Consider the following 6,181-nt stretch of genomic DNA (forward strand, 5'->3'; position numbering starts at 1 on the left):
AAAAAAAAAAAAAAAAAAAAAAAATCCTATGGGAAACTGTTTCTTAGGAGGCAGACATTAATGGGAAAGCACAAGCTCTGTCATCTCATAGGACAAAACAATACCATGTTTCTTTTTTATCCAAGGCCCTTACACAAAGTCAACCATGACCATTCTACCTTACAGAGAGACATGGCCCCCTGCAATGAGCAACGGTTTGCTTCTCTCCATAATGTACGACTTTACCAGTTGCTAGCAAGTCAGATCCTACTTATAACTACCTCATATGAGTCTGAGTAAAATTTACTTCATAGGGTTTTCAATGGCTTATTTTTTTTTGTAAGTAGGTCACCAGTACTTTCTTCTGAGGTTTCTTTGGGTAGATTTGAAACTTTTGGTTAGCAGCTACATGTGTTAACATGTTAACACCATCCAAGGACTACATGAGACTTAACTGGACATTTTCTGATTTTTTCACCAGTATATTCTCATCATCTAGTAAGGGTATCTACCATATAATGTTCTTAATAAATTTTAGAGCAGAAATAGATTTTACAGAAGAATATATTTACTCTCTCTCTGCTGTCAAGTTGGATTCGACTCATAGTGACCCCTCCTTGGGTTTCCAAGGTATATCTATGGAAATAGATTGCCCAATCTTTCTTCTGAGGAGTGGGTGGTAGATTTGAACCACCAGCTTTCTAGTTAGTAGTCAAATACTTATGCACTATGGAGAATATATTTAGAGGAGAAAATACATATGATTGAATAGAATAATTTAATGGGTATTAAACATTCTTGTGGAAACTCTGGTAGCGTAGTGCCTAAGGCACTTGACTTCTAACCAGAAGGCTGGCAGTTCAAACCCACCAGTCACTCCTCGGAAGGAAGATGAGGCAATCTACTTCTGTAGTGATACTGCCTTGGAAACCCAAGGAGGGGCCACTATGAGTCGGGTCAGACCCAACGGCATATAACAACAACAACAGCAACAAACATTCTTGTGAGGCCCCTACATAACTCAGTTGCCTCATCTGTAAAATACAGATATTAATACCTAGTTTCTGAGACACAGTCTGTGATAAGGTGTGAACCTAACAGTTAGCAGTCTAAATCTGCCCAGTGGCTCTGCAGAAGAAAAATATGGCAAACTCTTTCTGTAAAGATTGCAGCCAAGAAAATCCTACAAAATGGTCCTCTGTAACACTGAATTGGAGTCAACCCAAAGGTAGTAACAACAGCAGTAGTAGTTTATTTCTTGAGCGCTTAATGTGAATATTGGGAAGGAACAAAATAAATAAAATATTACTCTTCCAAAAGAAGTTATAGTTTAAATTGTAGTGAGAAACAGTAAACAAGTTAATTTCATAGGGGGTTATAGGCTATATTAGAGCTATGAACAAAGTTCTATAGGAGTCCAGAGCAATGAACTACTCAAATGCATAGCTTTCTTGAAGAGTACTGTGAATTTATACAATTACCTGGAAAACAATTGTGATTCTTAATAATGAGCAATAAAAGCCTATTATGTTTCAAAAAGATAATTCAGTGGCCATTAAAGAATTGAGGACCACAGAAAACAATGAAGGTTATTCTACTGGGGGAAAAAAAATGTTAATAGTAGTGGCTAGAAAATGCAACTTGAATTAAGAATGACTCATTTTATACTGTGCTCAGATAAATTTTGTCACAAGGTGGTCCCATTATCTGTAACTTCAGAATGTTTAGTATTTCACAGTCCAGCTCAAATCACAACTTCCAGAGCATCTTTTGTTGGGTTTGACACTTCCATACACATTTGAGAAACTGGAAGCAAAATGATCTTTACTAGTTTAAACTGAAACTCAACATGAGCTGGCTAACAAGTATCTCAGTTCTCTAGTGCTGCTATAACAGAAAAACTACAAGTGGATGGCTTCAACAAACAGGAATTTCTTCTCTTACAGTTTAGGAGGCTAGAAGTCTGAGTTCAGAGTGCTGGCTCTAGGGGCTGGGTAGAGGTGCCTCAACCCTAGTCTTCAGCTCTGCCTCTTGTTGCAGACCCACTGGAACAAGTTGAAGCCTTCTCCTACCTCATGAAATGGCTGGACACTGAGGATAATGAATCCAAGATAAGCAAGTAAAATGGCACAATTCTAAAATCAGCAGGCAACATGGAAGTACACTGGTTCAAGTCCAGAAACTGGAGATGAAGATTCATGAAACTAATGCAGTATCCTTTCCATATATACTGGAAGCACATCATACACTGAAAGCAACTTCCTTTCAACTGATTATCTGCTCACAATATATTCCACCATGGAGTCCATTATGCCACATCCAGTCTTATCATGGGGAATAACTACATCCAGCTACCAAACCACTCAAAATCACAGCCTGGACAGTTGACATACAACTTTACCTACCAGAAGTAGTAACCATAAAATGAAGTTTATTAATTAAATTCAATCATTAAACTTCTCTAAACATATGCATTTTTCATTTTTCCATTTATAGTTTAACATTAGCAGTTTCAAACTGTGTTTCATTAATCTGCAGGAGTTTCACAAAGGACCTCAAGGGCTGACATGGGGAAAAGAGTGAAAATTGTGAGAATTGTAAATACCCCTATCTATCTTTTTCAAAAAGATAATAGCTCAATTTTCATTTTTAATCAATTTTATATACTTTCTTGTATACTAAGTGTTGCTGCCTCTGCTTTCCCACTTTAAAAGGTTGAATTTTAAACAAATGTACAGGGTAATCAAAAACATGACCAGGAGCTGATTGTGGAACAAGCCATCAACTGCTCATATGCAAGTTCAACTTGAAGCTGAAGACAATTAAAAATTAAAATTAAAAGAAGTCCACAAGAGCCAAAATATGCCCTTGATTATACCCCTCCTGAATTTAGAGACCATCTAAAGAATAGATTTGATGTCTTGAACGCCAGTGACTGAAAATCAGAAGAAGTATTGGATGACATCAAGAACATCATCCATGAAGAAAGCAAGAGGTCATTAAAAAGACTAGAAAGGAAGAAAAGACCAAACTGGATGTCAGAAGAGACTCTGAAACTTGCCTTTGAACAGAGAGAAGCTAAAGCAAATGGAAGAAATCACAAGATAAAAGAGCTGGACAGAAGATTTCAAAGAGCAGCTTGAGAAGATAAAGTAAATTATTTTAATGAAATGTGCAAAGACCTGGAGTTAGAAAGCAGGAAGGGAAGAACAGGCTTGGCATTTCTCAAGTTGAAAGAACAGACAAAAAAACTTAAGCCTCAAGTTACAATATTGAAAGATTCTATGGGGAATGTATTTAATGATGCAAGAAACATCAAAAAAAAAAAAAAAAAAGATGGAAGGAATACACAGAGTCTTTGTACCAAAAAAGAATTGGTCGATGTTCATCCATTTCAGGAGGTGGCATATGATCAAGAATCAACAGTATTAAAGGAAGAAGTAGAAGCTACCCTGAAGGAACTGGCAAAAAACTTGGCTCCAGGAATTGAGGAATACCCATTGAGATGTTTCTACAAACAGATGCTTGCACTGGAGGCACTCACTCAGCTATGCCATGAAATTTTGGAAGACAGTTACCTGGCCACCTGACTGGAGGAGATACATATTTGTACTCATTCCAAAGAAAGATGAGGAAATTATTGAACAATATCATTAATATCACACACAAATAAAATCTTACTGAAGATAATTCAAAAACGGTTGTCACAGTATATTGACAGAGAACTTCCAGAAATGCAACCTGGGTTCAGAAGAGGATGTGGAATGAGGTATATCACTGCTGATGTCAAAGGGATCTTGGCTGAAACCAAAGAATACCAGAAAGTTGTTTACTTGTGTTTTATTGACTATGCAAAAGCATTTGATTGTGTGGATCATAACAAATTATTGAGAAGAATAAGAATACTAGAACACTTAATTGTGCTCATAGATAAGGAGGCTGTCATTCAAACAGAACAAGGGAATACTGTATAGTTTAAAATCAGGAATGGAGTGCATCAAGGTTGTATCTTTTCACCATACTTATTCAGTTTGCATGCTGAGCAAATAATCTGAGAAACCAAACTATATGAAGAATGTGGCATCAGAATTGGAGGAAGACTCATTAATGACCCGCAATACGCAGACGACACAACTTTGCTTGCTAAAAGTGAGAATGACTTGAAGCACTTACTGATGAAGATTGAAGACTACAGTCTGTAGTCTGGATTACTTCTCAATATAAAGAAAACAAAAATCCTCACAACAGGACTAATAAGCAGAATCATAATGAATGGAGAAAAGATTGAAATCGTGAAAGACTTCATATTACTTGATTCTACAATCAACACCAATGCAAGCATCAATCAAGACATCAGACGACTTATTAGATTGGGCAAATCTGCTGCAAAGGACCTCTTTCAAGTGTTGAAGAAGAAAGATGTTGCCTTGAAGACTAAGGTGTGCCTGACCCAAGCCATGCTATTTTCTTTTACCTCATATACATATGAGAGCTGGACAATGAATGAGGAAGACTGAAGAAGAGTTGATCCTTTTGAGCTGTGGTGTTTGCAAAGAATACTGAAAGTATCATGGATGGCTAAAAGAACTAATAAATGTGTCCTGGATGAAGTGCAGCCAGAATGCTCCTTGAGAGCAAGAATGGCTAGACATCTTCTCACCTACTTTGGTCATGATGTCAGAAGGAACAATTCCCTGGAGATGGATATCGTGCTTGGTAAAGTGGAGGGTCAACAAAAACAGGGAAGGCCCTTAATGAGATGAATTGACACAGTGGCTGCAAGGATGGGCTCATGTATAGAAAAGATTCTGAAGCTGGCACAAGACTGAGCAGTATTTCATTCTGTTGTAGACGTTGCTATGAATTGGGGACAACTTGATAGCATCTAAGAACAACAGTCTAGTAGTGGGATTGCTGGATCATATGGTATTTCTATTTCCACCTTTTAAAGAAGCACCATATCACTTTCCACAATGGTTATACAATTTTCCAGTATCAGATGCAGTATATGAGGGTTCCAGTCTCTCCACATCCTTGCCAGAGTTTGTTGTTTTCTGTTTTTTTGAACTTTGCTATTAATAATACCTCATTATTGTTTTAATTTGCATCTCTCTAATGGCTGATAATCATGAATCTTTCTTCATGTATTTGTTAGCTTCCTGAATGTCTTCTTTGGTGAAGCATTTGTTCATGTCCTCTACCCATTTTTAAATTGGATTGCATTTCTTTTTGTTGTTGAGGTGTTGAAATTTTACATAAATTTTAGAGATCACTCCCTTGTCCAATATGTTGTTGTCAAAACTTTTTTCCTAGTCTATAGGTTCCCTTTTAATTCTTTCAGCAAAGTTGTTTTCATGCATATAAATGTTTAATTTTTAGTAGGTCTCATTTATCTAATTTGTCTTCTGTTGTTTGTGCGTTTTTATTTATTTTCGATAGTGTATATGTGCTGTATCTTAGGGTTCCTAAGCGTGCTCTTAGTTTTTCTTTAATCATCTTCATGGTATTAAGCCTTACATTTAAGTCTTTGATCCATCATGTGTTAGTTTTTGCATATGGTGAGAGACATGGATCAGATTTCATTTTTTGATAAAAGGAAATCCATTATTGCTAAGAACTTTTCTTAAAGATACTGTTTCTCATTTAATGGGTTTTGACCCTTTTTCAAAGACCATAGGTGGGCGGATTTACTTTTGCATTGTCATTTCTGTTCCATTGGACTATGTGTCTGTCCTTGTACCAATACCAGATTGTTTGACTACTATGGCTGTATGGTAGGTTTTGATATTGGGGAGGGTGAGGCCTCCCACTTTCTTCTTCTTTAGTAATGCTTTGCTTATGTGAGGTCTTTTCCCTTTCTATATAAAGTTAATGATTTGTTTTCCCATCTCTTTAAAGAATGCTGATAGAATCTAGATCATGATTGGTTATATCTGTAGATTGCTTTTGGTTGTTGTTGTTGTTGTTAGATGCTGTCGAGTCATTTCAGACTCATAGCGACCCCATGCACAGCAGAAAAAAATGCTGCCTGATTCCATGCCAGCTCCGTGATCCTTGCTATACTTGAGCCCATTGTTGCAGCCACTGTGTCAATCCATCTCAATGAAGGCCTTCCCCTCCTTCGTCGATCCTCCACCTTACCAAGCATGATGTCCTTCTCCAGGGAATGGTCCCCTCTGACAACATGACCAAAATAGGTGAG

The sequence above is a fragment of the Orycteropus afer genome, unplaced genomic scaffold (assembly GCF_000298275.1).
Source record: "Orycteropus afer afer isolate SDZICR_OR568_19922 unplaced genomic scaffold, OryAfe1.0 scaffold00125, whole genome shotgun sequence".
NCBI lineage: Eukaryota > Metazoa > Chordata > Mammalia > Tubulidentata > Orycteropodidae > Orycteropus > Orycteropus afer.